Source organism: Pelophylax lessonae (genome assembly GCF_965119305.1).
Source record: "Pelophylax lessonae genome assembly, chromosome: 2".
NCBI lineage: Eukaryota > Metazoa > Chordata > Amphibia > Anura > Ranidae > Pelophylax > Pelophylax lessonae.
The window spans coordinates 52636328-52659827 of record NC_138769.1 but is presented as its reverse complement, the minus strand read 5'-3'; the positions used below and the strand labels follow the sequence as shown (position 1 = coordinate 52659827).

Genomic DNA, 23500 nt, shown 5'->3' with positions numbered 1-23500 from the left:
GAACCCTAACTATAAAAGTTACCCCCCTCCTCCTAGCCTATCCTGCCTAACCTGAACAAAGAAGATCTGTGTATCTACTGCTTTTTTTATCTGGTCCAATCATGTGATCCTGCAGCTCCAGCTCTCCTTTGTCAGTGAGCTGTTGCTGCTGTGAAGAGGAGGGAGTGCTGGGGGGCCTGGGTGCCATTCTGTGCTAATTCACACTTTTCTGTGCTATGATAGTCTTTAAAGGGATAAAACATGGGGAAAGTGAAGAAAATGTCATCAGCACACCAAGGATTCCTCGAAAGGGTCCAAAGCTTTATTTTCGTGATCATATGATAAAGATACAGCAACGTTCCAGAGTCACACAGGGTCGCTTTGTGATGAAGGGGACATGCGTGGCTCTGTAACGTTGCTGTATGTTTATCATATGATCACAAAAATAAAGCTTTGGACCCTTTCGAGGAATCCTCGGTGTGCTAGTGACATTTTCTTCACTTTGATCATCCACGGTTTCCAGCCTGTGGTCATGACAGCACTCAGCGTTACTGAACAGCTAGTTTCTTGAATGTGTGCGTGGGGAATATTGCGCTAAAACATGGGGAAAGGTGCATTTATTGCAGAGATGAACTGCATGTTTTAATATTCCTTAAATACAATCCCCAACCCACCCACACAAAAAAATAAAAAAAATAAAAATACACTCTCTAAATAAACAGTAAGTTCTTTTTTTTTTTTCAAGCACATTTCACCAAAGTAGTTCAGTAGGCAAAAACGACAGTTTCTATTTTAAGTACATTTGTTAAAGTGTAATTAAACTCACACCATTAAAGACTGTCAGTACATGCTGTATTACATGCTGTTCATACTCACTCACTATGGGATTCGTTTTCTGTATTCTGAAAAAAAAAAAAAAAACTGGTTGACCCTGCTGTTCACTGTCCCTCCCTCCTTGTCTGTGACCCCACTGCAATCTGAGATTGTGAAGACCAGCCGTTGCCACATCTGCTGAGCATGTTCCAGTTCCCTTCTAAGCTGTCCATTTCTTCCTTTTTCTTATCGGTGCACTCCCCACTCCAGATAAATGACAGCCCACTCCCTCCCTCCTCTTCCATGCCCACTAAAGAGCTTAACTCAATGAGGGAGGGATATTACATGTTGATTGATGTAGGCTTCACCTTCCTATAATGTCCAAGCACATACAAACAATAGACACAGGCTGGGGGGCTGTAAAAACTGTCTGCGATTGGCAGAACCTCCCCCTAGATAGCTTCTACCATGTTTTTGCGCAAAAATAATGAAGATTTGAGTTCTAATACATATTTTTATGATGATTTAAAGCATGGGTGTCCAAACTTTTGGCTTCTCTGGGCCACATTGAGTGTAGAGAAATTTTCTCGGGCCGCATATAAAATATATACTATAGTTAGGGTATACAAGTAATAAAATGGCGCTGCACCCTTCCCGCACCGCCACACCCCGTACAAATTTAACACAACTAGAGGATGATCAAATGAAATGGAATCAGTATACAGAGGTTTACTTCTTCTGAGAGATATTAAAGGAACACTCTAACCACCATGACCACTTCAGTGATTTGAAGTGGTCATGGTGGTAGGAGTCAGAAACACTGCACATACTCACCCCCCCCACCTCCCCTTCGAGGCAGCCTCTGCTTACCGTTAGTTGGAAGCCGCTGTGGCCATGCCCCCGACCCGACTTCCTTCCTCCCTAGCAAAAAAAAATTGTCAGAGGGCCGCATTGCCTGGGGTTACGGGCCACATGTGGCCCCCGGGCCGCAAGTTGGACATGCCTGATTTAAATCATTTATTTGATATTAATCATGTATGTTTTTCCTTGTATTTCAAAGGCAAAACTAAACTAGAAGCTCCTCCCACAGATATTGTTCTTGCTATTCACTGTCTCTCTCTACGTGTCTGTGTCCCCGCTGCAGTCTGAGATTGTATAGACCAGCTGTTACCACATCTACTGAGCATGCTTCAGTTTCAGTTCCTTTCTAAGCTGTTTATTTCCTCCTTTTTTTAAAAAAAAATCTTTGCAGCCCACATGATGATAGAGTACTATAGTACTCTAAAATTAAAAGCTCCTCCAGCAGATATTTCCCTGCAGATGGGTTGGGAAATAGCTGTGTCACATGACTGCTATATATCAGTTATGAAAAAAGATACGTCGATTTTTTTTTTTATATAATAAATACAGTGACATCATCCATACACATAAAGAGACGGGAAATGTAAATTAAACAGTGTGTGTTTAGTATTACTTTAGTAGCTGCTCAATCAATTTTGCAAAAGTGATTCCGCACAGCCCTAAAAAGTAAACCTATCTGCTCCAAGCTCAAACTGGGACACATAAAAGCCCCTCCCCCAGTCAACCCTAAGCTCACTTACATCTGCTCAAATATGTCCATATTGTCATGGAACCCCTCCTATATCTGCATACCCCATACTCTTTATGGAATTGGGAGGGAATCAGGACAAAATCAGGATGGAAGGATGCTTGGCCAATTTTAAAGCTCAAAAAGCAACATGTATAGAGCAAAAATGTAAAATGAATTATGAGCAGTTGATAAGGGGAATTATTTGAGTGTTTGGCTCAGCTATTACACTTATGGTGATCGGTATTTTGGGTTTGCTAGGCCTTTAACAACCTAATTGGGGAATGAGTACGGCTTCAGCCTCAAAACTCTCAATCTTTGCTAAAGGCAAAAGTCTGATATATATACATTGTGACAAATGCCACTTTATTTACATTATCTGCAAGAGCACATTAGGCGCTTGTGTATCTTAACCACCCCTAACTATAAACTTAAAGGAAATGCACAGTGTTTTTCCAATATATTTTAATTACTTACTTATGTTCATTGCTAAAATAAAAAAAAGTACTTTTTTTCCTCTAATGGGGTAAACATGAAATAAAACATACAAATATTCCATCTTTACCACTTGCAGCCAGCAGATGGCGATCTCTAGGCAACAGCACATGGATGTTCATGAATAGCATGAACAGTCTATGTTGTGACCTGAACAGCATGAGAGATAAGACTACATAGACTACTGGGACGAGGTACACGAACCATTCTTAACCGCTTGCCGACTGCGCACAGTATATTTACTGCGGCAGTCAGCCCCGGCCAGGCACAGTGACGTAGGTCTACGTCGCTCGCCTGTCACTCCTTCTAGAGCCAATAGCGGGCGGGCGCGCGCCCGCATCGGCTCGTTCACGGAGGAGTGCGGGAGTGTGACTGGCGGACCCGATGTCCGCCGGTCACACTACGATCGCCGGTACAGCGGGAGAAAGACAGAGCGGCTTATGTAAACAAGCCGCCTGTCAGTTCTCCCTGTGTAAAAATGAAGATCAGACGGTTCTACTATGTAGAACCGTTAAAATTTTTTTTTACACCAATAGGAATGTCCCACTACAGTTAGAAGCACGTCCCTAGGACACACTTAACCCCTCCCTGTCCAATAAAGTTAACGCCTTCCCTGCCAGTGTCATTTTTGCAGTAACAGTGCATATATATAGCACTGATTACTGCAGTAATGTCACTGGTAACCCCAAAAGTGTCAAAAATGTCAGTCAAGGGTCCGATCTGTCCGCCGCAATGTCGCAGTACCGCAAAAAAAATCGCAGATCGCCGCCATTACTCGTTAAAAAAAAAAACACCAAAGATGACAAAAATCTTTCCCTTTGTTAGTAAACGCGATAACTTTTGCGCAAACCAATCAAAATACACTTTTTGCATTTTTTTTTTACCAAACATAGGTAGCGTAAAACAAATTGGCCGAAAATGTTAAAAAATTTTGATTTTTACATTTTTTTGGGGGGAATTTCATATAAAAAATTGAAAAATATTGTTATTTTTGCAAAAATTACGCTCTTTTTTTGTTTATAGCGCGTGATCAAAAAATCGCACAGGTGTTCAAATACCACCAAAAGAAAGCACTGTTTGTGGGAAAAAAAGGACGTGAAATTTGTTTAGGTACAGCGTCGCACGACCGCACAATTGTCTGTTAAAGTCACGCAGTAAAAAATCGCAAAAAACCCCCTGGTCAGGAAGGGGGTAAAATCTTCCGGGGCTTAAGTGGTTAAAGAAAGATGGGTGGCACAGTGGTGAAGTGGTTAGCTCTTTCGCCTAGCAGCAAAAGGGTTGCTGGTTCGAATCCCAACCCCGACACTACCTGCTTGGAGTTTGCATGTTTTGCCTGTGTGGGTTTCCTCCCACACTCCTAAGACATGCTGGTAGGTTAATTAGCTCCTGTTTAAATTGGCCCTGGTATGTGTATGTATGAATGTTATTTAGGGGCCTTAGATTGTAAGCTCCTTAAAGGGTAGGGACTCATGTGAATGTACAATGTATATGTAAATTGACAGCGCTATATAAGTACCTGGAAAAAAAAAAAAAAAAGAAAGGATATAGTCAGTAAACTTGCATGAAGTGCTGGGCTTTCTGATCAGAAAGCCCAACATGCTCTGAAAACTAAGAATCAAGTAGTACCTTTCATCAGAGATTTGTAGAATAGAAGCACTGATTATGCACTGTTATACACAGATTATCAATAATCATGCATGAAGTGCTGGGTTTTCCTATCAGCAAGCCCAACATGTTCTGAAAATATCGAATCTTATAGCAACTTTCATCAGAGATTTGTAGAGTGGATATGCCAATGCATCAAGTGCTGCAACAACAACAATTGGGAATAAAGCGCTGTCCCGTGGCAGAATAAAACACCAGTTCTTCAGGGTAAAATGAAACAATGTCAATTTTAACGAACATACCACAAAGGGAGCAAACCACTGATGAACACTGAAATAAGCCAACAACCAGTAAACAGTACCTGGAGGAGAGGCAGCATGTGGGACAGGCAACTCCAGGGGCCACCTCTGGGATCACTCGATGTAGTGGAGTGGAGAGGTATTGGTTGGCAAGGAGACGGTAGGAAGAGGTTCACCTCCAGGGGAAGGTCCACTCTGGAAATGGAGTCCTGCGGAGAACTGTGGCGGCCTCCCGGTGTTGCCAAGGAGACCAAGTCACCGGCATGCACGGAGTCAACTGACTGACATGCAGAGGAAGCTGTGCTCGTACCCGGAGCAACTCCCTGGCAACACCAGGAGGCCAACACTGTTCTCCACAGGACTCCATTCCCAGAGTGGACATTTCCCTGGAGGTGAACCTCTTTCTATTGTCTTCTTGCCGACCAGTATCCCTCCACTCCACTACATCGAGTGATCCCAGAGGTGGCACCTGGAGTTGCCTGTCCCACATGCTGCCTCTCCTCCAGGTACTGTTTACTGGTTATATAGTACAGCGCCAAACATTTCTAAACATATGAATGCATCAGAAAAAAGACTAAACAAAGTCCATAAAGTCCGTGAAACCAGGTGCTAATTTCAGAAATAAATGAAAAAAGATTCCAACACCACAAGATTAGACCACTGAAGACCACCACATGCTCATGTATAGTAATTCCCTTACCGGAACATAAGATCCCCTGTTAAGGAAGGTCAGAAAGGCATGAAACATGGAAATAGCCACCAGGATAGGGTCCACTCTGGAGTCCGGCACCAGGTCCACCACGATACTTCATCAACAATAATATATCCTCATATGCTCACATTTCACGAATAATGGATAATGATGTCCAGTATATGTTTATAGCACCCCTTCAGCAAGACCTTTCCTTTTACAGTTGACTTGACCAGAATTCAGGCTCTGCCTATTCAGGCCTGGACATACTACACACATTACCTCAGGTGCATTATTATTATTATTTCATTATTATTTCATTAGCGCAAGCATAGTGTTCTGCTATTTTCACACCTATATATGTGTAGGTGTATATATACATACATGTGTGTGTATATATACCCCTATACACAAGTTCAGATGTCATGCCTGACTTCAAACATGTCCTCAAAAAAGCCCTATAAACGCCTGCAGCAAAAAGCAGGCTGACCGGCGAGAAGCCATATCGCTGTTCTATAAGTCACCTAAGAGAAACAATCTTTTCTCTATAGCGGTCACCCTGCCATAGCAGTCAGTGTCAGTTCACCCTACACTACACTACGGTCACCCTGGCACTTAACACTTTCCCTACAGAAACTAGATTTTTGAAGCTAACTATAGTGGAAAATATTACCTTAACTACACTAGATATCCCTTTCCTCACACTAATAATTGCTAAATGACACTTTTGAAGCAGAAGTAACAGAACTGCTTCCACTCTCTTCCACGTCCCTGTATTAAAATACTAGGAATTTGGCGGGGCTATCTTATATACTGGGGGGCGTATTCACTAATGATTGGCCTCTAGACCCCCTAGTCACTCCAATCAAATTCCTAGCATTCTACTGCCCCCTCAATTGGCTTTTACTAACGGTTATGGTCCAATCATGGGCTTTTAAAGCCCATTTCCTGTCCCATTGCATTTTGGTCGGTTCTGGTTGCCGAATTCCGAACTTTTTCAGCAAAAAGTTCTAAATTCGGCCGAACCTCGAACAGTCAATGTTCGGGTCGAACCGATGGTCGACCCGAACCGTTCGATCATCCCTATTAGTGATATCTACTGGCGACTAAACCCAGGACCCTACATTAACTATATCTGGTCTCCCACAGTACACAGAACATGGAAATACATTATTTTAGTAAATATAAAGTGCTAATTACTTTTTCAGCGGTATGTAGCAGTCTTGTGACTTTTATCAGTGCCTGGCCGAGCACTGGTTAACCACTTGCCGACCAGTCACTGGGACTGTACTGCGGCAAAGTGGCTCAATTCCGTCCAGCGACGTAGACCTATGTTGCTGGACTCCACCCCTTGTGGGCGGCGCTCACGCGCCACCGGAGGCTCGCTCCCGCTGTTTTCAGTCACAGCGGGAGTCGGGCCAGGGGAGGAGCAACGGCGATCCGCCCGCTTGTGTAAACAGAGCGGGCAGATCTCCTAAGTGACAAACAGTGACAGATTGCAGGGTTCAGCATAGCTGAACATGCGATCTGTCCCTGTGTCACTCAGTCACCTCCCCCACACACGTTAGTAAGCACCAGGCATACATTAACCCCTCCCTCTACAATAAAGTTAACCCCTTCCCTGCCAGTGTCATTTTTACAGTAACAGTGCATATATATAGCACTGATTACTGCAGTAATATCACTGGTACCCCCAAAAGTGTCAAAAATGTCAGTCAAGGGTCCGATCTGTCCGCCGCAATGTCGCAGTCCCGCAAAAAAAAAAAATCGCAGATCGCCGCCGTTTCTCGTTAAAAAAAAAAACACCAAAAATGACAGAAATCTTTCCCTTAGTTAGTAAACGCAATAACTTTTGCGCAAACCAATCAAAATACGCTTATTGTGATTTTTTTTTAACAAACATAGGTAGCAGAAAACAAATTGGCCAAAAATTTAAAAAAATGTATGCTCTTTTTTTGTTTATAGCGCAAAAAGTAAAAATCGCACAGGTGATCAAATACCACCAAAAGAAAGCTCTGTTTGTGAGAAAAAAAGGACGTAAATTTTGTTTGGGTATGGTGTCGCACGACCGCGCAATTGTCAGTTAAAGTCGCACAGTGCCGAATCGCAAAAAGTGGCCTGGACGTAAGACAGCAAATCCTCTGGTGGTAAAGTGGTTAAAGCTTGTAGGATGAGTTTTCATTCTCCTATAATTGTCCTATGAGGCTGCATGACTGCGCTGATCACATGCACCCCCCCCCCCCAAAAAAAAAACTATCTAGCAATACACACCAAACTGAGCATGTGCAGAGTGCATTCAAGGCTCTGTACTATCAGGAGATGGATTGGGGACAGTGGAAGAAGAGGAGGTTTAGAGGAGACAGGATCAAATAGCCATTTTTTACAAAATGCTGAGGATTATCCCCTTAGGTTCCACAGTGAGTATAACAAGCATGCTTTACTGCATATACAGGTTCATCTAAAAAAAAAATTAGAATATCATCAAAAAGTTAATTTACTTCCGTAACTTAATTCAAAAAGTGAAACTCATATATTATATAGATGCGTTACACACAGAGTGATATATATTTCAAGCATTTCTTTCTTTTAATGTTGATGATTATGGCTTACAGCTAGTGACACCCCAAAATTCAGTGTCTCAGAAAATTAGAATATTACATAAGACCAATTAAAAAAAAGGATTTTTAATACAGAAATGTTGGCTTACTGAAAAGTATGTCAATGTACAGTATAGTATAGTTCAGGATTGGCTGCTGCAGAAATGCTACCAGAGATGGCCATAGACTGCAGACATTCAACAGAACAATGGCTGTTTAGGGAACTGAAAAGCTAAATCTAAGTCTGGTCACAAATAAAAAGTGCCAGTCCAGCCCTGGTGGACATGAAAAGTTCAAACGAAAGGGACACTCCTGTCAAAAAAAAAAAAACCCCAGCAATTATTTTCCAATGATTATTGAAGTCTCCGGCTTCCCGTAAGACCCACTACTTATAGCCGCCATTCTTTCCATCCACATTCACCCTATATGGCCATCTCATTTCTGAGACTCTCATTTTCTGAAGCTGCAATCATTTCTCTAGATATAAGCACGGCCTTTGAGTAAACGATTTGTCTACCTTAACACTGCTCTAAGAAACTCTCAGCACATAAAGATATCAAGGGATTATAAGTACAGTGCATCCAGAAAGATGCAGCCCTTTTCCAAATGTATTAAATTCATTATTTTCTTCAAAATTCTACAAGCAATACCCCATAATGACAACGTGAAAGAAATTTGTTTGAAATCTTTGCAAATTTTTTAAAAATAAAAAACAAAAAAATTCCACGTACATAAGTATTCACAGCCTTTGCTCAATACTTTGTTGAAGCACCCTTGGCATCATCAGGTTGGATGGGGAGCATCAGTGCACAGCCATTTTCACATCTCTCCAGAGGTGTCCAATCAGGTTCAAGTCTGGGCTCTGGCTGGACCACTCAAGGACATTCAGAGTTGTCTCATAGCCACTCCTTTGTTATCTTTGCTGTATGCTTAGGGTCGTTGTCCTGTTGAATTATGAACCTTCGCCCTAGACTGGGGTCCAGAGCCCTCTGGAGCAGGTTTTCATCAAGGATGTCTCTGAACATTGCTGCATTCATCTTTCCCTCGATCCTGACTAGTCTCCCAGTTCCTGCCACTGAAAAACATCCCCACAGCATGATGCTGCCACCACCATGCTTTACTGTAGGAATGGTATTGGCCAGGTGATGAGAGGTGCCTGGTTTCCTCCAGACATGACGCTTGCCATTCAGGCCAAAGAGTTTAATCTTTGTTTCATCACACCAGAGAATTTTGTTTCTCATGGTCTGAGAGTCCTTCAGATGCCTTTTGGCAAACTCCAGGTGGGCTGTCATGTGCCTTTTACTGAGGAGTGGCTTCCGTCTGGTCACTCTGTCAGAATGTTTATACTTCTCTGAATATAACAGTGTCTATTTATGTCAATAAGCAAAGATCTGTGCTGTAGGAGAATCTCAACTTATTTCCACAAATCAATATGTAGCGAATTCTTTTAGGCCTGATTGGAGGAGTGCTGCAGAGATGGTTGATCTTCTGGAAGGTTCTCCTCTCTCCACCGAGAAACGCTGAAGCTCTATCAGAGAGACCATTTCACTTCCCTGACTAAGGCCCTTCTCCCCCAATCGTCTAGTTTGGCCGGGTGGCCCGCTCTAGGAAGAGTCCTGGTGGTTCCAAACTTCTTCCATTTACAGATGATGGATGCCACTGTGCTCATTGGGACCTTCGATGCTGCAGAAATGTTTATGTCCCCAGATCTGTGCCTCCATACAATCCTGTCTCAGAGGTCTACAGACAATTCCTTGAACTTCATGGCTTGGGTTTGTGCTCTGACATGCACTGTTAACGGTGGGACCTTATATAGGTGTGTGCCTTTCCAAATCATGTCCAATCAACTGAATTTACCACACATGGACTCCAAGTAAGTTGTAGAAACAGCTCAAGGATTAACAGTGGACACAGGATGCACCTGAGCTCAATTCTGAGTTTCATTGGCAAAGGCTGTGAAAACGTATGTATGTTTTTTGGTTTTTATTTTTAATAAATTTGCAAAGATTTCAAACAGACTATTTTCACGCTGTCATTATGGGGTATTGTTTGTAGAATGTTAAGAAAAATAATGAAGTTAATCCATTTTGGAATAAGGCTGTAACATAACAAAATGTGGAAAAAGTGAAGCGCTGTGAATACTTTCTGGATGCACTTTATATAGAAGAATGAATGCTGATATTATTTGAATTCTGTATCCAATCCCTGGCATGATGAATACCTAATATAAAGAAGGATTGCAGGGGTTTATACATGGAACCTTTAGGGCTTATGCACACTGCAGCTCAAAAAAAAAGCTGTTTTTACAGGCATTTGAGCTTTTATTCTAACTTGAAGAAGCTTTTGTGCTCTTGTGCACATTTTTTTCGAGCTTCCTATAGCTCCTTTCAGCTTTTTTGGGCATAAGCATTTTTTTTTTTTTCACAAACCCTCCTAGATAGTATTTTCTTAAGCACTGTATAGAAAAAAAAAAAGAAAAAAGAAAAAGAAAAAGAGCTGGAACAAACGTTTTTTGTGCCTTTTTGCGCATTTTCAAGTTCTTTTGAGCTCTTTAGGGTTTAGCTGAGTTTTTTTTTTTTTTTGCCTGTAGGAACAAATACCTCTACATTTATTTTATTTTGCGCTATAAACAAAAAAAAATAGACCGACAATTTTGAAAAGAAAAACAAAATTTTTCACTTTCTGCTATAAGGCTTCATTCACATGTCAGCGTAGCGATCGCGGGCAGAATCACCGCGATTCCGCCCGAGATCCGGAAATCATTGCAAATCGCGGGACGCCTGTGCGTTGCCCATGATTTGAAATAGCACCCCAATCGCTGTGCGATGTTGCAGCGATTTGTGCCTGCCGAATCGCGGTAACATCGCGCAAAAAAAATCGCGGGACGCATGATGCCCCAAAGAAGCTCTTGAACCTTTTTTGGGCGTCATGCGTCCCGCGATTTTTTTTTGCACGATGTTACCGCGATTCGGCAGGCGCAAATCGCGGCAACATGTTTGGGGTGCTATTGCAAATCACGGGCAACGCACAGGCGTCCCATGATTTGCAATGGTTTCTGGATCGCGGTGATTCTGCCCGCGATTGCTACGCTGACATGTGAATGAAGCCTTAAACATATGCGATCAAAAAACTGAAAAAAAAATGTTCTCATAAAGTTAGGCCAATTTGTATTCTGATACATATTTTTGGTAAAAAAAAAATTCCAATAAGAGTAAATTGATTGGTTTGCGCCAAAGGTATCGCGTCTACAAACGATGGGATATTTTTATTTATCTTTATTTATTTATTTTCTTTACTAGTAATGCCGTCTTTCAGAGACTTATAGTGGGACTGCAATATTGCGGCGGACATTCTGGCACTAACAGACACTTTTTGGGGACCAATACTAATACAGTGATCAGTGCTAAAAAAAATATGCACTGTCACTGTAATAATGACACTGGTTGGGAAGGGGTTAACATCAGGAGCCATCAAAGGGTTAACTGTGTGCCTGACCAGTGTCTATACTGTGTGAGGTACTTTTACAAAGGGAAGATATGGAATTTATTTGCAGGGACACAAATTCCATCCCTTCCCTTCTGTCAAAACAGCGATCTGCCTTGTTTAAATAGGTGGATCACAGCTCTGTCTCTCTGCCTAACGATTGAAGGTGCCGGAGGACATCGGGTACCGTGCGCACGCTGATCCCACTGTGTGATTCCACTGTGTGTATTCACAGCAGAGACAAGCCACCAGTGGCGCGCATGTGCGCCCCCTACCTGGAAGAGTCGAATCACATATGTAAAACTGCTATGGGGCGGACCTTAAGTGGTTAAAGTGGAACTTCCCTGCATCTGAGCACCATAAAGCAAAAATGCTATTTAAACACTTCTGCACCGGAAGGTTTTACCCCCTTAATGACCAGGCCATTTCTTGCAATTCAGCACTGCGTTAATTTAACTGACAATTGTGCGGTCGTGCGACGCTGTACCCTAATAAAATTGACGTCCTTTTTTCCACAAAATAGAGCTTTCCTTTGGTGGTATTTTATCACCGGTGCGATTTTTATTTTTTGCACTATAAACTAAAAAAGAGCAACAATTCTGAAATAAAAAAAAAAAACAAATTGTTTCACTTTCTGCTATAAAAAAAAATAAAAAAATCTAATTTTTACATTCTTTTAGGCCAATTTGTTTTCTGCTACATATTTTTAGTAAAAAAAATCCCAATAAGCGTATTTTGATTGGTTTGCGCAAAAGTTATTGCGTCTACAAACTAGGGGAAAGATTTATGTCATTTTTATTTTTTCATTTTTTTTTACTAGTAATGGCGGAAATCAGCGACATTGGGGCGGACAGATCGGACCCCTAACTGACATTTTGACACTTTTGGGGGGGACCAGTGACATTACTACAGCAATCAGTGCTATACATATGCACTGTTACTGTAATAATGACACTGGCAGGGAAGGCGTTAACCCAGGGGCGTTAAAAGGAATAAGTGTGGGCCTAGGGGAGTGTTTTCTAACTGTATGGGGGATGGGCTTGTGGAATCAACACAGAAACTTGCGATCCTATATAGAAGGATCACAGGCACTCTGTGTTCATTCCAGAGAGAACAACGATCTGATGTGCTTACAACAGCAGACCGTCATTCTCTCTCCACGGGGAGCAATTGCGAATGCCCAGCGGCAATCACGGCCACCGGTCCAGTGGATCGGCTACCCCGCTGCTTAATGGGAGTGGGCGCACCAGCCCCAGGAGCGCTCCCGTGAACCGCTGTACAGGTACGGCGGTTTGCGCAGCCTAGCCAGCCTGCCACAGTATATCTGCGGCGGCCGGTCGGCAAGTGGTTAATTTAAAGAAAATTCACCCATCCATCCATTTCTCTATGTTTAATTTTGTTAAGAAATCACTCTGAACAGCACCCCCTTAGTATTTCTGGCTGTGCCTATCTTAAAGAGGAAGTAAACCCTCCTCTGACACTTTTACCTATAGGTAAGCTTATGATAAGGCTTACCTATAGGTACTGTAAATATCTCCTAAACATGCATCGTTTAGGAGATATTTACTTTACATGCATCCAGTGACATCACTGGCCCATGCGCTCTGAAGGAACGGCCGCTCGTGCCGTTCCTTCAGAGCCCCGTGCAGTGATTGTCGGCTCCCATGCGCATGCGCGGGAGTGACATCATCACAGCTCCAGCCAATCAGATGGCCGGATGCCGCAAACCCGGAAGAAGGGCGTCAGAATGAGAGAGGTGAGCGGTCGGGGCTTTGTTCTAAGGTAAGTATTTCATAATGAGCTAGTATGCGATGCATACTAGCTCATTAGTCTTCTCTGCCACTATCTCTGCCGTCTTAAAGAGGTTGTAAACCTCAGAATAAAAAAAAATTAAAAAAAAAACGAACACCTGAAAGACAAGCACATAATGAGCTAGTATGCATCGCATACTAGCTCATTATGTGCTTGTCTTTCAGGTGTTCGTTTTTTTTTTTTATTTTTTTTTTATTCTGAGGTTTACAACCTCTTTAAGACGGCAGATGGTTTATGTAGCATACACTTTCTGGAATCCACCTGCCCTTAGCTCAGACACGCAGGCAGGAGGGTGTACATATCTGAGAATGTTCCTCATCCCCTCCTGAAGCCTAGGCCAGAAACCAAAAAGTAATTGAAGAAATGGAAAAAAAAAAAAAAAGTTTAAATCAAGCAAATATGACATACTTCCCTATCTATTAACTAATGCTAGCAGAAGAAGGAATACAAATGGTCAATGTTAATTGCAAGAGTGTCATTCCACTTTATGGAATTTATACATGAGCGCAACATTTTTAGGCATATTCAAGGTATTTATTTATTTATTTCGTGTTTTTTCATGCCTTTTTAGGAGTGAAGTCCTGAACAGGAGCTTCTTTGGAGCAGGATTGTGCGTTTTGGTCCCATAGGTTTTTATTGCGCGTAACACATATTTTTGGGTATTTTTTTATGCGCTCACTTTGAGGTCTGCTTCAAAAGTAGCTCATGTACCTTATGGATATGCGGGTGTAGAGCTACATGCACTTGAACGCTCATACGTGAATAGAGACAATGGAAACGCATGGGTCTCAACTTGTTGAGCATTTTGGAGCTTTGAACTTCAAGATACGAATCACTCAGGTGGGAATGGGGACTTGATTTTTTGTATTTTTTTTTATTATTTGAACAAATGTGCCTGTTCTTCCTGTGCCTGTGTGGGTTTCCTCCCGCACTCCAAAGACATGCTGATAGGTTATTCGGCCTTGGAATGTGTATAAATGTATATGAGTTAGGTACCTTAGATCAGTGGTCCTCAACTCCTGTCCTCAGGGCCCACTAACAGACCAGATTTTAAGTATTACCTTGGGGAGATGCAGACTAGAATACTGCAATCACTGAGCAGCAAATGAGATCACCTGTGATGTAATTTAGTTATCTTGCAAACCTGGCCTGTTAGTGTGCCCCGAGCACCGGAGAAGTCTGCCTAAGATACAACTCAGATTTCTGGCATCCCCTGCAACAAAAATGTCATTTTTGGTGAGATACTCCAAATAGGAACACGTCTAAAGGGATGCAGGCCAAGCAGCTTAGGAACACTGCCTTAGAATGTATACTGACCACACCCCAGAAACATAATTTCCTGCTTGTGTGATTGGCTCACCAATTTTCCCAGAAGTCTGCCTAAGATACAACTCAGATTTCTGGCATCCCCTGCAACAAAAATGTCATTTTTGGTGAGATACTCCCAATAGGAACACGTCTAAAGGGATGCAGACCAAGCAGCTTAGGAACACTGCCTTAGAATGTATACTGACCACACCCCAGAAACATAATTTCCTGCTTGTGTGATTGGCTCACCAATTTTCCCAGAAGTCTCCACTAAGATACAAGTCAGATTTCTGGCATCCCCTGCAACAAAAATTTCATTTTTGGTGAGATACTCCCAATAGGAACACGGCTAAAGGGATGCAGGCCAAGCAGCTTAGGACCACTGTCTTAGAATGTAAGCTCCACAGAATGTATACTGACCACACCCCAGAGACATAATTTCCTGCTTGTGTGATTGGCTCACTGATTTTCCCAGAAGTCTGCACTAAGATACAAATCAGATTTCTGGCATCCCCTGCAACAAAAATGTCATTTTTGATGAGCTACTCCCAATGGGAACACGTCTAAAGGGATGCAGGCCCAGCAGCTCAGGACCACTGCCTTAGAATGTAAGCTCCTTGAGGACAGGGACTGATGTGAATGTATAATACAGTGGTGAAAATTATTATTTGATCCCCTGTAGATTTTGTAAGTTTGCCCACTTACAAAGAAATGAAGGGTCTTTATTTTTTTTATCACAGGTGTATTTTAAATGATAGAGACAGAATATCAACCAAAAATCCAGAAAAAACACATGATACAGATGTTATCAATTAAGTTGCAGCTCAGTGAGTAAAATAAGAATTTGATCCCCAAGCAAAACATGACTTAGTAATTAGTGGAGAAACCCTTGTTGGGAAGCACAGAGGTAGGACGTTTCTTGTAGTTGGTGACCAGGTTTGCACACATCTCAGGAGGGATTTTGGTCCACTCTTCTTTACAAACAAAGCTGGTAACTCCATTGTTGTGGGGGAAAAAATTGCAAATAAAGAAAAAAATAATAAAGCGTATACAATTGCAACACAAGTCATATTGTAATTGAATGATGTTAAAAATGACCATTCCTTTTCAATCTACAGCACTATAAATTTCTGAAAATGCAATACAATATGGCTACCTGGAGCTGTTCTGTACACAGAATGTATACTGACCACACCCCAGAAACATCATTTCCTGCTTGTGTGATCGGCTCACCACTTTTCCCAGAAGTCTGCACTAAGATACAAGTCAGATTTCTGGCATCCCCTGCAACAAAAATGTCATTTTTGGTGAGATACTCCCAATAGGAACACGTCTAAAGGGATGCAGGTCCAGCAGCTTTCCTCATTAGTGCTCTGCAGCTGCTGCAGCTGATAGATAATTATGAAACCACTCCTATTAGACCCACTCAGCACAGAGGAACAAACAATGATTTCTTCAGAATAACAAAAGCTAGGAATCTGCAACATTTGTTAAAATCCTTGTAATCTACATACTGTAGATCACCCAGAAGGGAATGTTTTTTTCTCAACAAAAGTGGTAGTTAAAGGTTTCTTAGTTGTCGCTTAGCAACACAAAGTTTCAGCTCCCTCCATAAACTTTCTATAGGATTAAGGTCTGGAGACTGGATAGGCCACTCCATGACCTTAATGTGCTTCTTCTTGAGTCACTTCCTTGTTGTCTTGATGGTATGAATTGGGTCATTGTCATGCTGGAAGACCCATCCATGACCCATCTTCAGTGTTCTGGCTGAGGGAAGAAGGTTATCATCCAAGATTTTACAATACATGGCCCCATCTATTGGCCCCTCAATGCGGCAAAGTCGGCCTGTAGCTTTAGCAGAGAAGTAGCCCCAAAGCATGTTTCCACCTCCGTGATTGACTGTAGGGATGGAGTTCTTTTCTTAGGATCATAGTCAGCATTTTTCTTCCTCCAAACACGGCAAGTCGAGTTATTGCCAAAGAGCTTAATTTTGGTCTCATCAGCACTTTCTCCCAATCCTTCTCTGAATCATTTAGATGTTCTTTGGCGAACTTCAGATGGGCTGTACATGTGAGAAGGGGGACCTTGCAGCTGCTGCAGGATTTAAATTCATGACGGTGTATCGTGTTACCAATGGTATGTTCGGTGACTGCGGTCCCAACTGCCTTGAGGTCATTCACAAGCTCCTCCGGTGTAGTTCTGGGCTGATCCCTCACTTTTCTCATGATCATTCTTAAAGAGGTTGTAAACGCCCCAAAAATGTTTTTTTTCTTTTTTCAACCTGAAAGAGAAACCCATAATGAGCTAGTATGCATCGCATACTAGTTCATTATGAAATACTTACCTTAGAACGAGCCCCCGCTGTGCCGTCCGCTTACCTGTATGACGGGCGACATGTCCAGTCGCCCGTCTTCCAGGATCGCGGCATCCGGCCATCTGATTGGCCGGAGCCGTGGCGACGTCACTCCCGTGCACGCGCGCGGGAGCCAACGGTCACGGCACGGGACTCTGAAGAAACGGCACCAGCGGCCGTTCCTTCAGAGCGCATGCGCCAGTGACGTCACTGGCTGCATGTAAGGTAAATATCTCCTAAACGGTACATGATTAGGAGATATATACAGTACCTATAGGTAAGTCTTATCATAGGCTTACCTATAGGTAGAAGTTACAGAGGAGGGTTTACTTCCTCTTTAACCCATGAGGTGAGATCTTGCATGGAGCTCCAGGCCGAGGGCAGTTGATGGTTATTTTGTAATTTTTCCATTCAACAAATAATCACTCCAACAGTTGTCTCCTTCTCATGAAGCTTCTCGCTGATGATCTTGTAACCCATTCCTGCCTTGTGCAGGTCTACAGTCTTGTCCCTGATGTCCTTTGACAGCTCTTTGGTGTTGCCCAGGATGGTGAGGTATGAATGGAAGAAACAAATACTGTGGATAGGTGTCTTTTATACACATAACGAGTTGTCGTTAGGAGCACCTTGACAGGACTACTCTGTGTACCACATGAGCACATACTGTAGCCAGTCTGTGGGAGCCAAAAAAAATTGTTGGTTGCTTGGGGATCAAATACTTATTTTACTCACTGAACTGCAACTCAATTTATAACATTTTTATCGTGTTTTTTTTTCTGAATTTTTGGTTGATATTCTGACTCATTTAAAATACAGCTATGATAACAATTATAGACCCTTCACTTCTTTGTAAGTGGGCAAACTTACAAAATCTGTAGGGGATTAAATAATTATGTTCCCCACTGTATATATGTAAAGCTCTGCTTAAATGGTGGATGCTATTAAATCCCTGTAATAACTTGATCTCTATGGATAAATGCCCTTCCAGTCTATGTAACTACAACATGTCACTCCTTTATATGGAGTCCCCTAGTATTCCCACGTCTCTGTCCATGGTCCTGTATATGGAGTCCCCTAGTACAGTGGTCCTCAACCCTGGTCCTCAGGGCCCACTAACAGGCCAGGTTTGCAAGATAACGATAATACATCCCAGGTGATATAATTTGTTGCTCAGTGATTGCTGTATTCTAGTCGGCATCTCCCCAAGGTAATACTTAAAATCTGGCCTGTTAGGTTAGTGGGCCCTGAGGACCGGAGTTGAGGACCACTGCCCTAGTATTCCCACGTCTCTGTCCATGGTCCTGTATATGGAGTCCCCTAGTATTCCCACGTCTCTGTCCATGGCTCCTGTATATGGAGTTCCCTAGTATTCCCACGTCTCTGTCCATGGTCCTGTATATGGAGTCCCTTAGTATTCCCACGTCTCTGTCCATGGTCCTGTATATGGAGTTCCTTAGTATTCCCACGTCTCTGTCCATGGTCCTGTATATGGAGTCCCCTAGTATTCCCACGTCTCTGTCCATAGCTCCTGTATATGGAGTTCCCTAGTATTCCCACGTCTCTGTCCATGGTCCTGTATATGGAGTCCCTTAGTATTCCCACGTCTCTGTCCATGGTCCTGTATATGGAGTCCCCTAGTATTCCCACGTCTCTGTCCATTGTCCTGTGTATGGAGTCCCGTAGTATTCCCACATCTCTGTCCATGGTCCTGTATATGGAGTTCCCGTAGTATTCCCACGTCTCTGTCAATGGTCCTGTGTATGGAGTCCCGTAGTATTCCCACGTCTCTGTCCATGGTCCTGTATATGGAGCCCCGTAGTATTCCCACGTCTCTGTCCATGGTCCTGTATATGGAGTTCCCTAGTATTCCCACGTCTCTGTCCATGGTCCTGTGTATGGAGTCCCGTAGTATTCCCACATCTCTGTCCATGGTCCTGTATATGGAGTTCCCGTAGTATTCCCACGTCTCGGTCCATGGTCCTGTATATGGAGCCCCGTAGTATTCCCACGTCTCTGTCCATGGTCCTGTGTATGGAGCCCCGTAGTATTCCCACGTCTCTGTCCATTGTCCTGTGTATGGAGTCCCGTAGTATTCCCACATCTCTGTCCATGGTCCTGTATATGGAGTTCCCGTAGTATTCCCACGTCTCTGTCAATGGTCCTGTGTATGGAGTCCCGTAGTATTCCCACGTCTCTGTCCATGGTCCTGTATATGGAGCCCCGTAGTATTCCCACGTCTCTGTCCATGGTCCTGTATATGGAGTTCCCTAGTATTCCCACGTCTCTGTCCATGGTCCTGTGTATGGAGTCCCGTAGTATTCCCACATCTCTGTCCATGGTCCTGTATATGGAGTTCCCGTAGTATTCCCACGTCTCGGTCCATGGTCCTGTATATGGAGCCCCGTAGTATTCCCACGTCTCTGTCCATGGTCCTGTGTATGGAGCCCCGTAGTATTCCCACATCTCTGTCCATGGTCCTGTATATGGAGTCCCCTAGTATTCCCACGTCTCTGTCCATGGCTCCTGTATATGGAGTTCCCTAGTATTACCACGTCTCTGTCAATGGTCCTGTATATGGAGTCCCTTAGTATTCCCACGTCTCTGTCCATGGTCCTGTATATGGAGTCCCTTAGTATTCCCACGTCTCTGTCCATGGTCCTGTATATGGAGCCCCGTAGTATTCCCACATATCTGTCCATGGTCCTGTATATGGAGTTCCCTAGTATTCCCACGTCTCTGTCCATGGTCCTGTATATGGAGTCCCTTAGTATTCCCACGTCTGTCCATGGTCCTGAACGTTCAGCTACTTCAAAGGCAATTATTAACCTCATTATTCCATTCAACCCTCTGCAAAGCACTTGGTATACAAACAAGAAAAGACCGAAACAAACTTACAAAACCAAACTAAATACCGCAAAGTAACCTACTTAATGCCAAATTATACAGTTTTCATTAACGAGTTTTATCTCAGAACTAACCCCTCCCCCCCCAGCACCAAAGTCTCCATGGTAACAAACAGCTAATGACTTCAGTACCAGGCAAAGGTAATAAGGCAAAGAGCAATGTGCTAAGCCTGGGTTCACATCTGTGCGATGCGCAAGCACACATGCATTGCTGCCCAATTTTTTTCGCCTGGCAGTAGGGTAGCCCATTCATTTGAATGGACATCTAAAGTGCACCAGAGGCATTGCCCATTTTTTTTTTAAATTGTGCCGCAGAATAACGCATCATAATACATTACCATGCATTGTTTTGCAATGAGACACACGTGCAATGGCTAGGTGCATTGGGGTGCCACTAAGCAATAATGATATCCCAGCGCGCCATACAGTGTAACATGCGATCTTGCGTGGCGCAGTAATGTTCACATTCCTGCATCTCATCATTTGAACGGACTGTCTACCGCATCTTAATCGCACCATAGAAGTGCATGTTTAAAAATCATGAGTCCCAACTAAGGTTGTTTGTTACCACTTTTTGTAACCTTACTTGTATGCTTATATAACTTTCAATAAAGTGTTTAATAAAAAAAAAAAAATCATGAGACATCACAACACTCAGTAAGGGTATATTCACACCAGATGTGCCGGGGTGCGTTTGTGAGCGCATTCCCAACGCAACAAAAAAATAATGTTCCCTATAAATGTAGTTCACACCAGCAAGTTGCATTGCATTTGCTCAGTGCTGAAAAAAAGTACAGCGTGCACTAGTTCTTTTCAGCGCAACGCATTCAAATGCATGCAAACGTGCGCATGAACACACAGCAAATCAAGGGAAACACAGCAAACCCCCCCCCCCCCTCAAAACAAAGGCAAAGCACGTAAAATGCATGCCAATGCATTACAACACATTACACAAAACGCAACACAACTTGCAAGCGCCAACGGCTGATTTGTGGTGCAAATAAGCCCTAAAAGGTTACCATCCATTTTTGTGCACAATACAATGCAGCAAGTGATCATGTGATGTTGAGTGGTGCAGGAATGCTCAAACGTGCTGCCTAATGCATCCTAATTGCACCAAAAAAGTTCATGACCGCTTTCTTTTGAAATCACCACCACAATGCGCAATAACATCACCATACACTGTGGTGCGATGCAATGCATGTGCAATGGCTAGGTGTGTTGGAGCACTATTAGGAAATAATGGCATTGCAGATCACAATACAATGTAGCGCGTGGTCACTTGGATTCGCACGGGGCGAGAACGTTTACATTCCTGCTTCAAATCCTTTGAATGGGCTGCCTACCGCATTTTAGTTGCACCAAGAAAGTGCATGACCCTCTTTTTTTCTAAATCTTACCATGCGTTTTGGTGCTATACAACTTTGGTGCGTTGGAAATAAGGGCATTGTGGTGCACACCACATTGTAACACTTGATCTCGCACGCTGCTTTTACGCACGCATTCCTGCATCTCCGAAATCTGAATAGAGCCTGGAATGCAAAACTACCAATCAAATCTTATCTTCCACTGATCTCCAGCTAAAATCTCATTGGGTTTTTTGGGTTGCTCCAGTTTGGGGTATGCATTAACTCATTCAGCATTGCGCACGAGCAACAAACAGGAAATAATTCCTAATTACATAGGGGGTGATTTACTAAAACTGGAGAGAGCAAAATCTGATGCAGTTCTACATAGAAACCAATCAGCTTCCAGCTTTTATTGTCAAAGCTTAATTGAAGAAACAGAAGCTAGAAGCTGATTGGCTTCCATGCACAGCTACACCAGATTTTGCACTCTCCAGTCTTAGTAACTCCCCCCATAGTTACATAGTAGATAAGGTTTGGAAAAGACACAGGTCCTTCCAAATCCACCTATGTGTGTGTGTCATCCACACAAGTGACAGTGACAGAGTTAACCAAATATCTGGCCTGACGGCGAGTCGGCTTTTATAAAAAGTTCTCCAGCGACGCAGAGTCCAGCGTGAGATCAGACGAGTCACAAATGTCTTTCTCTTCTGGGGCAACCCCTCCCCCAACTTACATAATAAAATGATTTTTAATGATAATAATAACACTCTGCATCCATTGCAACATTTTATTTCCCTAATCTCCACTGAACTCTCCGTCGTGCTCAACACAGCGTACACCAAAGTTGTTTTTCTATTTTTTTTTCTTTTTTTAAGCTGCTGAAAAAAATTTGCAGATTTAATTGCCCTTTTGCTTATTTTACCCAGCATGCAACTTACATATTTTTATTGCAGGGAAACAAATGTTACTTACGGAGAATTACTAGGGATCAGACAATGTTCTTTTAGTATTCAGAAAATAATATTGATGGCTTGGCCAATATATTGCACAATAATAAATACGATCAAATGTAACTACAAGGATATAGGGTAATATTTAAGTTTCTATTTTTTTTTAGCAAGAAATACAGACAAGCTGCTGTTATGCAATGGACTTTTCATGCATATTTTTTTTTCTACTTCCTCCAAGGCAAAGGGGGGTCATTGGGAAAGAAGTATAAGGTAGGTAGGTGCTCATTGACAATTACCTTCTTTGGGTGTCTGGGCTCAGATCCTCATGTTGCTCTATAGGGGATGCTGGCTGATGCTGTTGCTCCAGGTTATAGAAAAAGATGCAAAAAGCCCTGGATCAAAGCTTGTTCTTCCTCAATGGTCCTCCATCCTCATCTCCCAGCATTGCTCCCCCCCTCTCCCTTCTTCCAAAATAATTCAACCACCAGTGGGATTCAAGTCTTCATCAGCTTGCTGGGCTGCTGGAAACCCCAAAAGCATGGAGCATCAGGCGGCTGCCGTGCAATAAATGCCCAGGCAGAGGTAAAAGTGCTGGAAATCAAACGTCAGGGAACGTCATGCAATCTGCAGCCTCAATGAATCGGGCTCAATCTGCCTGCGCTGGGGAGAGAGCCAGGGGAGCAGTCACTGCGAGCAGCGCCACCTAGCGGCGGAAATGGAGAATGCGGAGATATACAGGCGACGCGTAACCCCCCAGTGCCTGTGTATGCGAAACGCTTAATAAGTTGTCACTGAGACCTCGCATGTCACATCGATTAGGGCTGTGTCGCTTTCATCAGCAAGAGAAAAAAAAAAAAGTGACATGCGTCTTCGTCACTTGAGCTGCATGGATGAGACATACATTAATGAATAAATTACATTCATGAATCACAATAGTCTATTTATATATATAAAAAAAAAACAGGCTTTTCATGTAATTGAGTGCAAAACATGTAGATTGTTTTGGATTTTATTCTAATGCATGGTAATTGTGTGTCATGTGTGTTATATGGGTGTTAAGACCATGTAGGAACCAGTGAAGGGTTCTCTACCATCTCTCCTTCCTTTCCTTTATCTTCCCTCTCTCCAACCACCTCCACTCTATTCCTCTCCTTCCTTCTCACTTCCCCTTTCCTCTATCTCTCCCTCCAACTACAAACCATCTCCACTCTATTCCTCTCCTTCCTTCTCACTTCCCCTTCCATTTTATCTCTCGCTCTCTCCAACTACAAACCA

General features: G+C 42.9%; 1 protein-coding gene across 2 annotated transcripts in view; it reads right to left on the bottom strand.

Annotated features, from left to right (window-relative positions):
- Nucleotides 1–22856, bottom strand: part of KCNJ6 (potassium inwardly rectifying channel subfamily J member 6) — a 373722-nt gene extending 350866 nt beyond the window's left edge. For both annotated transcript variants that reach the window (XM_082245412.1, XM_082245413.1), the window contains exon 1: nt 22522–22856. The gene's annotated coding sequence lies outside the window, so the exon portion shown is untranslated. The remainder of the gene's footprint in view (nt 1–22521) is intronic.
- Between the last annotated feature and the right edge of the window lie 644 nt (nt 22857–23500).